At 37.1% G+C, this 19,776-nt stretch overlaps 1 non-coding gene across 1 annotated transcript; it reads left to right on the top strand.

Annotated features, from left to right (window-relative positions):
* The first annotated feature begins 1,758 nt into the window (after positions 1-1,758).
* Positions 1,759-1,865, top strand: LOC128284728 (small nucleolar RNA R71). Its single transcript, XR_008275151.1, has one exon. It is a non-coding gene; the product is annotated as a small nucleolar RNA R71 (small nucleolar RNA).
* The last annotated feature ends 17,911 nt before the right edge of the window (positions 1,866-19,776 follow it).

Raw genomic sequence — 19,776 nt, 5'->3', positions numbered from 1 at the left:
ACCTTAAGTTGATTTGGTGAAATATTGAGCTCGTCATGGCATGGTTTTGGTTTATCGTGTGATCTCGATTTCTGTATCCACCATTCATCTAGTTCCTCGACCTGTAGCCTTCCTTCTTCATAGATAGGTTCTTTGTCATTACTCGAACATGGCTCAGGTGTGTTCTTTGAAAGTGTTTCCTGCAAAGAAGGTTTCACCACATGATCAGTATTAGTAGTATGATTTATACAATCACCCTTGATATTTGATGTGTTACTTGAATTATGAGCTTGAAGAGTGATTGTTTCCTCACCCACACGAAGTGTGAGTTCACCTGTACCAACATCAATTATAGTTCTAGCAGTTGCTATAAAGGGCATTCCTAAAATTAAAGGCACGTCACTATCCTTTTCTATGTCTAGAACAACAAAATCAACTGGGAATATGAATTTGTCAATTTTAACGAGTACATCTTCAATAATACCCCTAGGAAATCTAATTGTTTTGTATGCTAACTGAATGCTCATCCTAGTTTGTTTGGGTTTCCCAAGACCAAGTTGTTTAAACATTTTATAAGGCATGACATTGATAATAGCCCCTAAATCAGCCAAAGCATTATTAACATCTAAGCTACCAATTAAATAAGGAATCGTAAAACTCCCTGGATCTTTTAATTTGTTGGCCAGCTTATTTTGTAATATGGCTGAGCAAACTGCATTTAACTTCACATGCGACGCCTCATCCAACTTCCGCTTATTTTTTAAAAGCTCCTTCAAGAATTTGACTGCGTTTGACATTTGTGAAAGAGCTTCAATAAATGGTAAGTTAATATGTAATTTTTTAATAATTTAAAGAATTTACCGAATTTTTCGTCTATGCTGTCTTTCCTTGTCGCATTGGGGTATGGCACACGAGGTTTGTACTATTTACTTACCGGTGTTTGTTCACTGTGGTCTACCTCACCTTTCCTTTTACTTACCATAATTCCTTGCCTCGGTTCTGGTTCAGGTTAGACTAACCCTTTCTCATCTTGAATGGTAATTACATTGAGCTATTCCCTTAGGTTAGATTCAGTGCTACCCGGTAGGCTACCTTGTGGTCATTCAGAAATCAATTTGGCGAGTTGGCCTATCTAAGTTTCGAGCCCTTGGATTGACGCTTGTTGATTCTTAAGTGTTGTTTCGGTATTCTGAAAGCGAGTTTCTGACACCGAGATAAACTTTGTTAGCATCTCCTTAAGGTTTGGCTTTTTTTTTTTGTTGGTAAGGTGGTTGTTGAGAACCCGGAGGGTATTGTGGCCTTTGATTTCCTTGACAGCCCCATGAGAAATTGGGATGGTTCCTCCAACCTGCATTATAAGTATTACTATATGAGTTATTTTGAGGTCTAGAGTTATTGTTACCCATATATTGGACTTGTTCCTCCTCGATGCTAGGGTTGAAGGGTTGATATTCTGTGTATGCTCCTCCTCCATTTGAATTGCACCTCATCACTGGATGTACCTGAGTAGAACCACACAAACCGTCAATCTTTTTATTTAAGAGTTCTACCTGGTTAGATAGCATAGTAACTGCATCAAGGTTGAAAACACTGACTTCTTTCGTCGGCTTTGTCCTTATAACTTGCCACTGATAGTTATTCAGTGACATCTTCTCAATAAATTCGTAAGCCGCTTCAGATGTTTTGTTATTCAAAGTTCTACCGGCGGCTGCGTTAATGAGTTGCCTCATTAAGGGGTTCACACCATTGTAAAAAGTCTGAACCTGTAGCCAAAGTGGTAACCCATGGTGAGGGCACCTTCTCAAAAGATCCTTGTATCTCTCCCATGCATTATAGAGTGTTTCTATATCCATCTGCACAAAAGAAGAGATGTCATTCATCAACTTAGCTGTTTTAGCCGGCGAAAAATATTTAAGTAAAAACTTTTTGGTCATTTGTTCCCAAGTAGTGATCAACCCTCGTGTTAACGAGTTCAACCACTATTTAGATTTGTTCCTCAATGAAAAGGGAAACAACCGAAGGTGAATGGAATCATCAGAAACGCCATTGATTTTAAAAGTGTCGCAAAACTTCAAAAAATTCGCCAGTGATTGTTTGGATCCTCATCTTGCAAACCATCAAACTGAACAAAATGTTGTATCATTTGAATTGTGTTAGGTTTCAATTTAAAATTATTTACAGCAATAGTAGGTCTAACTATACTTGACTCAGTTCCTGTTAAATTAGCTTTAGCATAATCATACTGCAACACCCCTTACCCGTATTCGTCGCCAAAATAGAGTAGGAGGCATTACAGGAGTTTACCGAATTTTTCCATTAATACGAGTTAAATACTATTCATTTACTAAAACATGTCATGGCGTCCGTTAGATGGGCCTCCAAAGTTCAAAACATACTTCGAGACCAAACCAGAATTAAATCGAAACCATAGGGAATTTTTCACAAAATCGTAAAGTTTTTTTTTTGCTCAATATAACCCCTTTATAAATATCTAACCTTCCCTGCAAATTTTAAAACCGAGACCAATCCAACCAACCAATTCATTTCAATCAATTTGATACCAAATTATACTACTATTATACATACATAGTGCGTGGAGCAGGATTCTGATTTACTGGATCAATAGCAATCGCAGGAGGTAGTGGATTTTCCTGATTTTCAGCCATCTCCTCGGTTGTGGTGTGAATGTCGTCCTCTTGCTCTTCCTCTGTGTATCTTAGGCTTTGCCTTATTCCTCTACGGTTTTTGTGAGTTGTGCGATCAATCTCACTATCAAAAAGTAATGGTCCCAACGGGTTTCTTCTAGTCATACACAATAAAAACCTGCCAGAAATGAATAAATGATAAATTAGAAAAGAAAAGAAAATTTTAAATTGCAATAAACGTAAAATGGTTAAAGTAATAAAAATCAAGTGTTCTTAATATCTTAATTCGCCCAAAACGGCGCCAAAAACTTGATCGTGTGATGTGATTCATGATAAGTTTTATAATTTATGAATGTCCGTTCTTGAAAACTAACTTTTATCACGACAAAGGCAAGCGCACCTTATCGAACAGTAGTATAGCTTATGGCAAGACCGGGATGTCGAACCCAAAAGAACTAAAAGTAGCAGTATTAACTTTCTTTTTATTATCTAGCCTAAAAATAAAGGGGTTTGTTTTATCTAAACTAATTACTAAACTATGAATGCACAGAAAGTAAATTGGGGAAATAACTTTTGGGAAAACTGAATGATTTCGACAATACCTAAGGGAAAATCCACCTAGACTTCACTTGTTATTGACTCTGAATCAGACGATTTATTCACTTGACTTGATCCGTAGAAATCCCAAAGTTATATTATTATCTCTCTCTAGACTAACAACATCTAACCCTAGGTTGATTAATTGAAATCTCTTTTTGATTAGAACCCCTAGTGTTGCATTAACTCGATCTATGGATTCCCTTATTAGGTTTCACCCTAATTCGAAAAAATTATGTCACCCTATCTCTAGGCGTGCAATCAACTCCACTTAATTATGTTAGATGTACCTTATCTCTAGGCGTGCAATCAACTCTGCTTAATTCTGTTAGATCTACTCTTAGACAGGGACTTTTACTCCTCTGAATAAGCACATCAATACTTGAATCAATATCCTGGAATATTAAAGCAAGAATTAAGAACTCATAATTAAGAAAAAGTGAAATATTTATCATATAATTCAGATAATAATAACAAGATCCGTCTTAGGTTTCATTCCCCTTAGGTATTTAAGGGGTTTAGTTCATATTTATGAAAGAAAACATCTCAAAAGAATAATGATAACAAAACATAAAGAAAACCCAAGAACTCTTGAAGGGAATTAAAGGGAGATCTTCAGTCTTGAAGGTGAATCCGGCTTCTGAGATGGATCAATCGGCTTTCTTCGAGTAATTCCTTGCCCCTTACTCCGTGTTTCCCCTCTAATCCTCCTCTAGTGTGTTTAAATAGGCTATAGAATGCCTAAAAGCCCTCAAGAGTGGCCTTTTTCAAATAAGACTAAACTTGGGCTCGATAGGGACACACTCATGTGACACACCCGTGTTTGATTTCATCAATCCGTGTTCAAGGGAAGTCCAGGCCGTGTTGATTTCACATGTTGGTCCATTTTCTCCATCTTCAGCTCGTTTTTCATTCTTTTTACTCTCCTATGCTCACCTAACTATAAAACATGAAAATAAAGGATTAGGAGCATCGAATTCACCAAATCTAAGGACAAATCATCCATAAATGTGTTAGGCATGGGATAAAAATCTGTATAAATTACGATTTATCATACACGCCCGTGTGTTTACTACTCGTACACATGCTACGTTGTCCGAGAACTGACTAAAATCTAGCTCTGATACCACTAAATGTAACACTCCTTACCCATACCCAAAGTCGGGATAGGATACAGGGAGTTATCAGACACATACATAGTCATTCATGCAAAACCGAGCTATAAAATTTCATTCATAACAACAACGTCCATAACTATTCACAATGTCCCTATTATGGGCCTACGAGGTCCAAAATATGCATTAGAAATAGTTCTAGAAAAAACCGAGAACTTTGGAAATATTTAGAAAAATTTCATGCATTAAGCCTCACACGCCCATGTGAAGGCAGGGCACACGCCCGTGTCCTCAAGCCGTAACTCTCTGACTATGATGTTCCACTCCCGTGTGTCCAAACCGTGTAGTACATTAAAAATAAATGAATTTTTCATAAGATGGTGCAGACTTCACACAGCCAGAGTACACACCCGTGTGTTTACTACTGGGCATACTGACTTGCAAAACTAAGGTACAGGGGACACACGGCTGAGCAACACGCCCATGGGGCAGACCGTGCGTCACACACGTCCTAGACACATGCCCGTGTGTCTACCGTTGTGGACAATTTAGAGGCTATTTTCCAAGCCAAATGCCACCTTCAAGCACTCATTTATTCAAACATGTTTCATAGCATGCAACATAACCTATTTAAACACACAATTATTCAATGTCATGGCACTATCATGTCTTCTTAGTGTCATCTTATTGCACATTCATTTTGTCATACCTTTTAAAAAATGATATTCCACACCAATTTCATACATAAACAAGATTTGTCAATTTTAATTCCAAGTTACAAACTCTTTACTATGATCATCTCAAGTCATTAAGTCATCCCTCAATTTCAAGCTTCTAATTCAAATCTCACCATATACCCATTAATCAATCACATAACACATTGTCAATGCATTAGCGCATGCATGCATGAACAATTAGATCTCACAACCCAACAATCAAATATAAGCCATATCACATGGCTATTACAAAATGAATCATCAACATTATAGACCTTTACAATTTGGCCAAAATAGGATGACACATATCACAAAATAACCAAGTCCCCTATATATGCCATATTCATAATATCAAATTCACTATACCAAAATGTTCTTTTCATAGTATGATTGAATACTTCGACAGCTTCCAATCCCCGAGCTAGCTTGGTGAAACTACAAAGGATGGAAAGGAAAAGGGGTAAGCATTAAAGCTTAGTAAGTCCATATGCAAATAATATGTGATGAGAACAAACGATGTTATAAAACATTATAATAACATGAACATAAAGATTGTTCATCATTCAAACCTTTTTGGACTTATTCATATTATATATATATTTCCTTATCACGAATCATCATTTACCAAGGTATTACTCATGTGCGTAGCATACATACCTGTACCAATTCGTAGTATAGCATACAACCATACATTCTTTAATATGCCCTCCTTGAGACTTTCATTACATCATCCATTGCATTACCTATTGAACAGTCAGAATAATATTGGATACGCAAAAAACCTTGCACCTAAATGCCACATACGTATACGTAGCCACATCATCCAACGCTCGTAATAGGGCTACTTACGGGACTGCTCGCACAAGCTATCAGTCAGGGCGTAACTACAGGGGTTGTTCACACAAGCTGGTAGGTATCTGACACACTTAGGACTACCTAGCCACAGGTAGGACACCCAAGACCAGCGCCCGGAACTTACATGTGTCACAAACATCATAAACTTAGACCAACTCAATGAGCTCAGATGTCACATATATGATGAACTTAGACCAACTCAATGAGTTCAGATCATATAATTTTCTAGTGACATGTCACTTGTATCCTAAACTATTCCTAAGGCTCAAACGAGATTCTTCCTCACATGCACATAATGTTTCTATCGCATTTGCTCGTGATGTCGTGGATAACGAACATAATATCATCATACATTCATAACCACCATTAGGCATAACATCCATAATGAAAATAAAATATTTATCACATAATGTCAATACATCAAAATATGCTATATTGTCACATTATTTACACATGTACTTACCTCGGTACAAAAACGATGAGAAATGAGCCTATTTGTCGTAAACTTTATTCTTTCCTTGATCAAGACCCGAATCATGTTTTTCTTGATCTATAATGCTAAATTTAACTTGTTTAATAATCACATTGTTGAAATAAATCCATAATTCATACTTTAGTAAAATTACCTTTTTATCCCCAACTTTTCACTTAATTACAATTTAGTCACTAGGCTCGTAAAATGAAATGTCTGCATTTTCTTTATTACCCAAGCCTAGCCCAACTTTTCTTCTACTCATAACAGCCCATACTTTTCATCAAAATCAAATTTTTATCACTTAGTTTACACCTTTTACAAAATGGTCCTTTTTGGTGATTTTCATGAAAAATCACTTTGTGAAAGATGTTTATCATACACCAAACTTTCATATTCCTCCATTAAACATCAAAATACATACATGTCATACATGGGTAAATTTTTTAACATAAACCCTACTTCAAAATATGGGTAGAAATAGGTAAATCGAGCTACGAGGACTTCAAAAATGTAAAGAACACTAAAAATAGGCTAGGGAACACATACTATTGACCTTGAAAATGTCAAACCGTAGTTATGGAGAGCTTAGAAATTTTGGAAACCACATGAAGGAGATGAGCACATTTTTACTTTGATTTTCCCTTTTTATTCTTTTATTTACCAAATGACTAAAATGCCCTTAAGGCCTTTCTTTCAAATTTTTCCTATGCATGTCCATTTTCGCCCAAAATTTTAGAAATTGGCCAAATTGCTAATTAAGACCTTCTAATTTATAATCTAAAGCAATTTCATGTTTAAAAGCTTTTAGAACACAGGTTTTGCATCTTATTCAATTTGGTTGCTAAAGTTCAATTGGACACTTTATGCATAGAATTTCTTCATGAAATTTCACACAAACATGTATACATCTCATGGACCTCATAATAATGATAAAATAATTATTTCTATCTTGGATTTGTGGTCTTCAAACCACTATTCTAACTAGCCCCTAATTCGGGATGTTACAACTCTCCCCCTTTTAGGGATTTTCGTCCCCAAAAATCTTACTGGGGAAAAGGTTTGGGTATTGTTTCCTCACAGCCTCCTCCGTCTCCCATGTAGCTTTTTCAACCCCATTTCATTTCCGTAAGACCTTCACAAGGGTGATACTTTTGTTTCTTTTGCTTGACTTCTCGAGCCAAGTTCTTAACCAGTTTCTCACCATAAGTCATATCCGGTCGAATCTCAACTTCTGTCGGTGTAATCACATGCGAAGGATCCGATCTATATTGGTGCAACAAAGACACATCAAACACATCATGAATCTTTTCCAAGTCATACGGTAAGGCTAACCGATAAGCAACTAGCCCTATTCTCTCGGTGATCTCATTCGGCCCTATAAAACAAGGACTCAACTTGCCTTTCTTGCTGAATCTCAAAACCTTTTTTTATGGTGACACTTTAAAAAATACCTTATCACTGACTTGATACTCAATTTCTTTTCGTTTCAAGTCCGCATAGGATTTTTGTCTATCCGAAGCAGCTTTCAAATAATCACGAATCACCTTCACTTTCACTTTGGTTTCTTTGACTAGATCAACTCCGTGAATTTTACTTTCTTTCAGCTCGGTCCAATACAGTGGTGTTCGGCAGTTACGTCCGTACAGTGCCTTATAAGGCACCATTTTCAAACTCGACTGATAACTGTTGTTCTAGGAAAACCCCACCAACGGTAAATACGTTTCCCAATACACAGCATCGAAGCATGTCTTCCAAGACCTGAATTACTCGCTCAGACTGACCATCAGTCTGTGGATGAAAGGTAGTGCTAAAATTTAGCTTTTAATCCAAAGCTTCTTGTAACTTTTTTCCAAAATTGTGAAGTGAACCTCGGCAATTACACTCGCCTTTCCCAGATGGTAATCAATCACAAGCTCATAATCTTTTAACAGTTCCAACCATCTTTGTTGCTGTAAGTTTAAATCCTTTTGAGTCATCAAGTACTTAGGACTTTTGTGATCGGTATAAACATGGCATTTCTCACCAAATAAATAATGTCGTCAAAACTTCAAAGCAAACACTATGGTGGCCAACTCTAAGTCGGGTGTCGGATAGTTCTTCTCGTGAGGCTTCAACTGTCTCGAAGAGTAAGCTACTGCTTTACCTTCTTGCGTAAGTACACACCCCAAACCATTCATGGAAGCATGACTATAAATCACAAATTCCTTACCTAACTCGGGTGTACCAAAACCAGAGGCTCAGTTAATAATGCTTTTAATTTCTCAAAACTCTATTGGCACCTTTCTGTCCATTCGAACTTGACATCTTTCTGTAACAACCTCGTCATCAGAGTAGCAATCATGGAGAATCCTTTAACAAATCGTCTGTAATAACCAGCCAAGCGTAGAAAGCTTCTAACCTCAGTTTCGTTCTTCGATGGCTGCCATTCAACAATAGTTGAGATCATACTCAGGTTTACTCTAATACCATCACCCGAAGCAATGTGGGCCAAGAATCCAACTTCTCGAAGCCAAAACTCACTTTTACTAAACTTAGCATACAACTGGTTGTCTCTTAAAGTTTGCAAAATAGTTCTTAAGTGATCAGCATGCTCAGATTCATCACAAGAATATATTAGTATGTCATCAATATAAACGACCACAAATTTATCCAAATACGGTAGGAAAATACGATTCATCAAGTCCATAAATGCGGTAGGAGCATTTGTTAAACCAAAAGGAATGACAAGAAATTAATAATGACCATACCTCGTCTGAAAAGTAGTTTTCGGTACATCCGAGTATTTCACCCTCGGCTGGTAGTAACCGGATCTCAAGTCTATTTTAGAGAATCATGTCACTCCTTTTAATTGGTCAAACAAGACGCCAATCCTTGGTAAGGGATACTTATTCTTAGTTGTTACCTTATTGAGTTGTCGGTAATCTATACATAACCTCATGGATCCGTCCTTTTTCTTCACGAATAACACCGGAGCACTCTACGGTGAAACGCTCGGTCTCACAAAACCCTTGTCGATCAATTCTTGCAATTGTAACTTCAATTCTTTCAATTCAGTCGGGGTCATTATATATGGAGTAGTCGAGATATGTGCTGTACAAGGGACTAACTCAATGCCAAACTCAACTTCTCTAACAGGAGGTAATCCAGGTAGCTCCTCCAGAAACACATTCAGATACTCACATACCATAAGCACTGATTCAATCTTTGATTCAGACTCTTTCGTATTCAACAAATAAGCCAAATAAGCTTCACATCCCTTTCTCATACATTTTCGAGTAGACATAGAAGAAATCACAATTGGTAACTTATCTGACTCATTTGATTCGACCCGGAGAATTTCACTATTTTCACATTTCAATTCAATAATTTTTTGTCTACAATTCACTACAGCATCATGAAATGTTAACCAATCCATGCCCAATATAACATCAAATTCATCGAACGACACTAACATCAAGTCAGCCAGAAAACAATGATCTTTAATCATCAAAGGACATTTCTTACATACCTTATCAACTAAAACATGCTTGCCTAACGTGTTTGACACTTTAATGAAAAATCCTGTGGACTCATAGGCATATTCATGCTAGATACCAATTTCATGCACACATATGACTGAGTAAAACCAAGGTCAATCAAGGTAATAACAAATATTTCATAGAGAGAAAAAATACTCGTAATCACGTCGGGAGAAGATGCGTCCTCGCGCACACATATAGCATAGGCCTTAGCCAGAGCTCTAGCCTCGGATCTCAAAGCTGTATCTCTTATTACATTCTTACTACTAGCCCTATTATCGGGGTTTCTTGAAGGTCTTCCTTTAGTAGCCGTATTATCCAGCCTTGTACTCTGAAATTTTTCTTTCTCTGGCATCTCAGGATAGTTCTTGATATAGTGGTCTTGAGAACCACATCGGAAACAAGCTCCATCGCTCACCCTATGCTTACCAAAATGACCTCTACCACAGTGTTGACACTCGGGCTTGGGAGCTTTATCATTACCCACATTAGCTACAGAGGTAGCCTGAGATCTAAAACCCAAATTTTGCTTCTTCCGGTTTCTATACGAATGCCCAGACGACACATGAGAACGAGAATACATATCTTTGGATTTCTTAGACTACAATGGGAGTGACTTGCTCATTAGCCTCTTTCATATATCTCAAGCCTCAGCTTCATCTCTCCTCCTTTCCTTAGTTAGCTCCTTAGCTTTGCAGGCCCGATCAACGAGCACAACAAATTCCTTCAGTTCAAGTATACCCACTAACACTCTTAAGTCTTCATTAAGTCCTCATTAAGTCCGTCTTCAAACCTTCTACACATTTTAGCCTCGAAAGATACACATTCAGCAACTAACATGCAACCTTGTTTCAAATTGAGAAACGCCTTACGCTTTTGATCGATGAATCGCTCACTGATGTATTTCTTTCAGAACTCTTCCTGAAAGAATTCCCATGTGACCGTTTCTCTCGAAACCACTGAAATTAGCATTTTCCACCAATGATACGCTGCATCCCTCAATAATGAAATAGCACACTTCAGGCATTCATCAGGTGTGCAGGACAGTTCATCGAATACCCAGATAGAATTCTCTAGCCAAAATTCTGCTCTTTTGGGATCATCATCTGCACTGGCCCTAAATTCCTCTGCTCCTTGCTTTCGAATTCTATCCACTGGGTTCTATGAAATCTCATAAAATCTATACCTTGAGGCACTTGAGGCAAGAGTTGGGGATTTAGAGGGGGTGGAGGAGGTTGAGCGCTCGAGTTCGTTTGAACAAACTCCGTATACCAGGCATTCATCATGTGGAGAACGTCTTCTCTGTGTCCTTCTCCTCTACTAACGGTTTCGGGTCTACTATTGGATGGCACTGCTTCTTTAGTAGGAGCAGGCACGTTACTTTCTACATCATCCACCACCACTCTGTCGGGATCCATTTGCTAGAAAAAACACATTTTTAAATCATCAGGAGTCATCATACTATCATAATATATGTATGGAATGTATAGCCAGACTCGTACAAATGCTACGTTAGTCCGAGAACTGACTAAAATGTAGCTCTGAGACCACTAAATGTAACACCCCTTACCTGTACCCGAAGCCGGGATAGGATACAAGGAGTCATCAGACACATACATAGTCATTCATGTAGAACTGAGTTATAAAATTTCATTCATAATAACAACATCCATAACTATTCAAAATGTCCCTATTATGGGCATACGAGGTCCAAAACATGCATTGGAAATAGTTCTGGAAAAAAAACTGAGAACTTTGGAAAGACCTAGAAAAATTTCATGCATTAAGCCTCACACGCCCATGAGAAGCCAGGGCACACGCCCGTGTCCTCAGGCCGTGTAACTCTCTGACTATGATGTCATCACCAAAATAAGGTCACACGATCGCATCCCACACTCGTGTGTCCAAACCGTGTAGTACATTAAAAATAAATTAATTTTTCATAAGATGGTGCAGACTTCACATAGCAAGAGTACACGCCCGTGTGTTTACTACTGGGCATACTGACTTGCAAAACTAAGGTACAGGGGACACACGGCTGAGCAACACGCCCATGGGGCAGATCGTGCGTCACACACATCCTAGACACATGCCCGTGTGTCTACCCTTGTGGACAATTTAGAGGCTATTTTCCAAGCCAAATGCCACCTTCAAGCACTCATTTATTCAAACATGTTTCATAGCATGCAACATAACCTATTTAAACACTCAATTATTCAATGTCATGGCACTATCATGTCTTCTTAGTGTCATCTTATTGCACATTCATTTTGTCATACCTTTTAAAAAATGATATTCCACACCAATTTCATACATAAACAAGATTTGTCAATTTTAATTCCAAGTTACAAACTCTTTACTATGATCATCTCAAGTCATTAAGTCATCCCTCAATTTCAAGCTTCTAATTCAAATCTCACCATATACCCATTAATCAATCACATAACACATTGTCAATGCATTAGCGCATGCATGCATGAACAATTAGATCTCATAACCCAATAATCAAATTCACTATAGCCAAATGTTCTTTTCACATGGCTATTACAAAATGAATCATCAATATGGCTATTACAAAATGAATCATCAATATAGACCTTTACAATTTGGCCAAAATAGGATGACACATATCACAAAATAACCAAGTCCCCTATATATGACATATTCAAAATATCAAATTCACTATAGCCAAATGTTCTTTTCATAGTATGATTGAATACTTCGACAGCTTCCAATCCCCGAGCTAGTTTGGCGAAACTACAGAGGATGGAAAGGAAAAGGGGTAAGCATTAAAGCTTAGTAAGTCCATCTGCAAATAATATGCGATGAGAACAAACAGATGTCATAAAACATCATAATAACATGAACATAAAGATTGTTCATCATTCAAACCTTTTTGGACTTATTCATATTATATATATATTTCCTTATCACGAATCATCATCTACCAAGGTATTACTCATGTGCGTAGCATACATACTTGTACCAATTCGTAGTATAGCATACAACCATACATCCTTTAATATGCCCTCCTTGAGACTTTCATTACATCATCCATTGCATTACCTGTTGAACAGTCGGAATAATATTGGATACACGGAAAACCTTGTACCTAAATGCCACATACGCATACGTAGCCAAAGCTACCTCAAAACATGTAACACTCGTAATAGAGCTACTTGCGGGCCTGCTCGCACGAGCTGTCAGTCAAGGCATAAATACGCGGGCTGCTCACACAAGCAGTCAGGTATCCGACACACTTAGGACTACCTAGCCACAGGTAGGACACCCAAGACCAGTGCCCGGAACCAAATTACATGTATCACAAACATCATGAACTCAGACCAACTCAATGAGCTCAGATGTCACATATATGATGAACTTAAACCAACTCAATGATTTTAGATCATATAATTTTCTAGTGACATGTCGCTTGCATTCTAAACTATTCCTAAGGTTCAAACGAGATTCTTCCTCATATGCACATAATGTTTCTATCGCACTTGCTCGTGATGTCGTGGATAACGAACATAATATCATCATATATTCATAACCACCATTAGGCATAACATCCATAATGAAAATAAAATATTTATCACATAATGTCAATACATCAAAATATGCTATATTGTCACATTATTTACACATGTACTTACCTCGGTACAAAACGATGAGAAATAAGCTTATTTGTCGTAAACTTTATTCTTTCCTTGATCAAGACTCGAATCATGTTTTTCTTGATCTATAATGCCAAATTTAACTTGTTTAATAATCACATTGTTCAAATAAATCCATAATTCATACTTAGTAAAATTACCTTTTTATCCCTAACTTTTCACTTAATTACAATTTAGTCCCTAGGCTCGTAAAGTGAAATGCATGTATTTTCTTTATTACCCAAGCCTAGCCAAACTTTTCTTCTACTCATAACAGCCCATACTTTTCATCAAAATCAGATTTTTATTGCTTATTTTACACCTTTTACAAAATGGTCCTTTTTGGTGATTTTTATGAAAAATCACTTTGTGAAAGATGTTTATCATACACCAAACTTTCATATTCCTCCATTAAACATCAAAATACATACATTTCATACATGGGCACATTTTTTAACATAAACCCTACTTCAAAATATGGGTAAAAATAGGTAAATCAGGCTACGAGGACTTCAAAAATGTAAAGAACATTAAAACGAGCTAGGGAACACTTACTATTGAGCTTGAAAATGTCAAAAACCCTAGCTATGGAGAGTTAAAAAATATCGGCAGCCAGATAAAGGAGATGATCTCATTTTTTCTTTGATTTTCCCTTTTTATTCTTTTATTTACCAAATCACTAAAATGCCCTGGAGGCCTTTCTTTCAAATTTTTCCTATGCATGTCCATTTTCGTCCAAAATTTTAAAAATTGGTCAAATTGCTAATTAGGACCCTCTAATTTAAAATTGAAAGCAATTTCAAGCTTAAAGCTTCTAGAACACAAGTTTTGAATCTTATTAAATTGGTCCTTAAAGTTCAATTGGACAATTTATGCATAGAATTTCTTCATGAAATTTTCACCCAAGCATGCATACATATCATGGACCTCATAATAATCATAAAATAATTATTTCTATCTCAAATTTGTGGTCTTAGAACCACTGTTCAAACTAGCCCCTGTTTTGGGATGGTACACTACCATTAGCTAAGTTCACATATAATAACATTTTCCAGTCTAATATTAAAATGACATCTTACGAGGCTCTGTATGGTTGTAAGTGTCGTACTCTGTTGTGTTGGACTAAGTTGGGTAAGCGACGAGTTTTGGGTCCTGAGTTGGTCTCTAAGACCGAAGATAAGGTTAGATTTATTCAGGATCTTCGTAAGTTGGCTTTTGATAGATAGTAGTCATATTCAGATCTGAAGAGAAGAGATATCGAGTATTCTATAGGTGATTATATCTTTTTGAAGGTATCTTCATGGAAGAATGTAACACCTCTTACCCGTACTCAAGGCTGGAATAGGGTACGAGGCATTATCGGACTTACCACATAAACAATCACAAAATTCTGAGCCATAAATTCATGTCCAAATTAAAACCATTCACATTCAATCATAATGTCCCTAGCATGAGCCTAAGAGGCCCAAAACATGCATTGGAAGTGGTCTGGAACTAAACCGAGAACTTTAAAAATTTTTACAAAACTCAAATTTTTTTCCCTAAACAGGGATCATACGCCAGTGTAGTTTGGGACACACCCGTGTGGGTAGGTCGTGTGGATACACACGCCCGTGCCCCTACCCTGTCTAACTCTTTGACTTGTAACCCATGAACAAATTAAGGTCACACAGCCAAGTCACACACTCGTGTGCTAGGCCGTGTGGAAAATTCATTTTCATAAAATAGGTGCAGATTTCACATGGTCAGAGCACACACCCGTGTACGAGGCCGTGCTGTCCATACGGCTGAGACACATGCCCGTTTCTCTGCCCGTGTGCTCAATTCTGAGCATTCTGTTTCCCAAAATTAACCGAAGCTCAGTCACATTTTGAGGTTGTTTCCAATCCAGAATAGCCTCTACCTTCTTAGGATCCACTCAAACACCTTCGGCAGAAACCATATGTCCCAAGAACATAACCCCATCCAGCCAGAATTCACACTTACTCAACTTAGCATAGAGTTCTTTTTCCCAAAGAATATGAAAAACTATATGAAGATGCTTGCCATGCTCATTCTCAGACTTAGAGACCAAAAATGTCATCAATAAACAAAATGACGAATTAGTCCAAGTAAGGCTGAAAAACTCAATTCATGAGATCCATGAACACGGCTAGAGCATTAGTCAATCCGAAGGGCATAATAAGGAACTCGTAATGTCCATAATAAGTCCTGAAGGCAGTCTTATGCACATCAGCTTTTTTAACGTTCAACTGATGATACCCAGATCGAAGGTCAATTTTTGAAAACATAGAAGCCCCACAGAATTGATCAAATAAATCATCAATTCTAAAAAGTGGATACTTATTCTTTATTGTCAATTTGTTTAACTGACGATAATCCACGCACATCCTCATTGACCCATCTTTTTTCTTTACAAAAAGTATTAGTGCGCCCGACGGAGACACACCAGGTCGAATAAATCCTCTATCCAAAAGTTTTTAAAGCTATAACTTAAGTTCCTTTAACTCCTTCGGTGTCATGCGGTATGGAGCAATGGACACAAGAGCTCTTCTTGGTAGTAGCTTAATCCCAAACTCAGCCTCTCTATCTAGAGGAAAATATGGCAACTCCTTAGGAAAAATGTCTGAAAAATCCTTAACAGTACAAATCTCTGCCACAGTTGAACCCACGCTACTCGTGTCATACACATAAGCCAAGCATGCATCACAACTCTTATGAATTAACTTTTCAGCTACTAGAACAGAGATTATGTTAGATAAATAATCTCATCGCTAACCTACCATTACAACCTCCAAATCATCACCAACCCTAAAGTTTACTCTTTTAGACTTACAATCCAATCCAACCCGATGCTTCACCAACCAATCCATTCCACATATCAAATTGAATTCCCCAAAAGAAAATTCCATCAAGTCAGCAAGGAATACATATCCCCAAACTTCAAGTAGACATCTCCTATACACCTTACAAACTCATACAGATTGACCCAAAGAACTAATTACAGAAAGTTCATTACTAGTATCCTCAACCACAATTCCCAAATTACCCACAAGGTTACTAGATACATAAGAATGCATAGAACCATAATTAATTAAAGCAAAATAAGGTAATGAATGAATAATAAATGTACCGATAATCACATCCGTCGCATCTCTGTACTCGCGACACATTGCCGCATAAACCAAAGTTGGTTGTCTAGGCTCAACCTAACCAACACCTCTACCCGATGCTCTCTGACCAGGACCACCACCATTACCCCCTTGCATTGACCACAGCCTTTAATAGGTTGCTGACCAACTTGCTGAGGCAAAATCTAAACCTAAACTGAAACCCGCCTAGGTTAAACCATAAGAGGATACTCACTAGTCTTGTGTCCCACGACATTATATCTAAAACAAGCACCAATCCTCCTCCAACACTCGCCTGGATGGCATCTATTACAAAATCCACATAATGATACTTGCTCAGCTTTGACAACTGGCCCAGCACTAGTAACTGACTCAACTTGCGAAGGTCTATCGTTCCTAGCCTATTTTACGGGCTCCTGCGAAGGACCAGAAGGACTAAAATCCCTCTTATTCTTATTTTGACTTTTCTCTTGGTCCCTCCTCTCACATTCAGTGCGCTTATCCTTTTCAGCCACCTTTGTCTTATCCACTAAAACAGCAAAAACTTGCTCCCTCTAAGAGCTATCAGAACCTTGAGATAATATTTCAAACCCTCTTCAAACTGTACACTCTTCTCACAGTTGTTAGAAACAAGTCCACGAGCATACCGACTCAAACGCAAAAATTTAGCCTCATACTTGGCCACAGATCTGCCTCCCTACGTCAAACTCATAAACTCCCACTTACGGGCCTCTACATAACTTGCACCCACATATTTTCCCTGAAAGACGTTACGAAAGTAATCCCACGTTAACTGCTCAGGTTGAGTGTCCTCCTCAACAGTCAACCACCACTGGTATGCCTTATCGCGAAGTATTGATATTGCACCCTTCATTTTTTTTCTCATTGGTGCAATCCAAGTCATTCATTATTCTCTTGATGGCCTCTAACTAGTACTAAGCCATAGTTAGGGTAACTCCAATGACACCCCTAAATAATTCAGCTTCATTGGACCGAAGTCATTCAGTAATCGACCCTTGGCCCCTAGATCCAAATCCAGTGTGGGTCTAAGCGACCCTCTCTAACACTCTCAACATTGCCTGGGACAGTGCATCATCCCCAACAGTCTGAGTTGCAGACTCAGTCTCAACAGTCGGAGTCCCTACAGTCTCACTCCTATCTAATTAAGGCATACTACCAATCGAAGAAGATTCAACTCAGGCACCCTGGTGACGACCACCGCGCCCACAGGTACCATGCGTACGAGATGCATAAGAACTTATTATCTTATCTACAATTTTCAGGTATTTTATGTCATCAGTTTAAATGTTACTAATCTTAAAGTTTTATCGAAAGTCTTATCAGAACATAAAGAGTATTTTTTTCTTATACTACAGTATCAAAAGTCATGTCATATTCTAAAGTATCACATATAGAATGTCTTTTAAGCATAACTAAAGTTTTAAGTACTTACTTGAATCGGCACGGGAGTCTCGATTTCTCTTATAAAAAAATTTTCAAAACAAATTTCAACAAAAAATACTTATGCAAATCGATAATATATATTTATTTTTTCAAAATTTATTTTGGATCCAAAAACACACAACCGAGTTTAACAACCTGACTCTGATACCACCGAGTTTTGCAACCTGACTCTAATACCACTACGTGTAACGCCCCAAACCCGGCCTAGAGATATGGTTGGATTAGGTAGGTTACAACGCTTAAAAAAACAAAGTAACAAAATTTTAATTTGAGAAAACCAGTTAACGACGTTGAAATGAGTAGTAACGTTATAACACTTTAAAAACTCAACACTTAGTTGTGTTCCAATAATTATCGCCAAATTCACTTATCAAATCATTGTACCGAAACTCATAAACATGAAAACCATTTACTTGTTTTGCAGTGCAAAAACCTTAACTCTTATTGATTTGAATGAAAATTTAAGTTTCATCTTATCTACTTTAACTTCAGTGTCTTTTAGCGGTTAAAACTTAGGCGTTTTAACTAGCTTAATTCTAGCATTTTAGCCAAAACGTCAAATGTCCAAAAATAAAAGAAACCAAAACAAAGTCCAAAATGTCCAAATTTAACAATTAAAAAATTCGTAAAAAAATTTTTGAAATAAATAGTGAAACCCGAGCTCCCGTGTCACCGTCCAATGCTAAATCGGAGGGTTACCTGAAATGGAACATACAAAATGTGAGCCTAAAGACAAATGTGTGATTCAGCCCATGACCAAAAGAAATCACATATATATTTTTTTAAATGCATAACTCATATATCAAATTTTGTACATTTCATGTCTTATCAAATTGTAGCATAACATGCTAAGTCATATTGAACATAACACATCGAATTATAACATACATATATCATATCCTACTCCTATTCACTACACACCATCTCCGTCCCACCAATCACACCACATTGGACTATAATAGTCCATCCATCCAATTACACCACATGTGGCAGTATGTGGAACGATGAAGCTGTGCAAGTGTACACAATTGCAACAAGTAGTAAAGTGACAAGTAAATGTCGAGTTATCGTACCTGCAGGGACTGTGTAAGAAATTTATTTATGAAATACAATTAAAAACACTTTGGTGATAAAAAAAATAATTTGATTTTAAGGAAGTGGTTAAAAACTAAAATTGAACTAAATAAAATAAAATAAGATAATAATAAAAGTCTAAATGCACTACTTCAAAAGATGACATAATTGTGTTAAATTAATTACATTTCTTAACTTAGAATTACAAAACTCATGTTCATGTTGTTACGAATAAATTCACGACAACTTGATAATTTGCAAACTACTGCTCACACATACTTATTAAATTAACTAATCTCTTGAACATTTTTCAATGCCAATTCAAACAATTAATCAATCTTCATAAGAACATAAAAGATTTAAGTGAGGTAGCAATATATTCCTACATTGAAATAATTTAATCACAATAATCTTACAAGTTATGCAAGGCTAATGTATCATTTAATACCGTTGTTAATTTAACCCTCACTACATTAGAAGATTAAACATGCACTAATTAAATATTGTATCAATTAATTACAATTTCAACACAATTTAATAATTAATTCATT

This window comes from Gossypium arboreum, chromosome 11 (genome assembly GCF_025698485.1).
Source record: "Gossypium arboreum isolate Shixiya-1 chromosome 11, ASM2569848v2, whole genome shotgun sequence".
Lineage (NCBI taxonomy): Eukaryota > Viridiplantae > Streptophyta > Magnoliopsida > Malvales > Malvaceae > Gossypium > Gossypium arboreum.
This window is presented reverse-complemented; position numbering and strand designations above follow the sequence as displayed.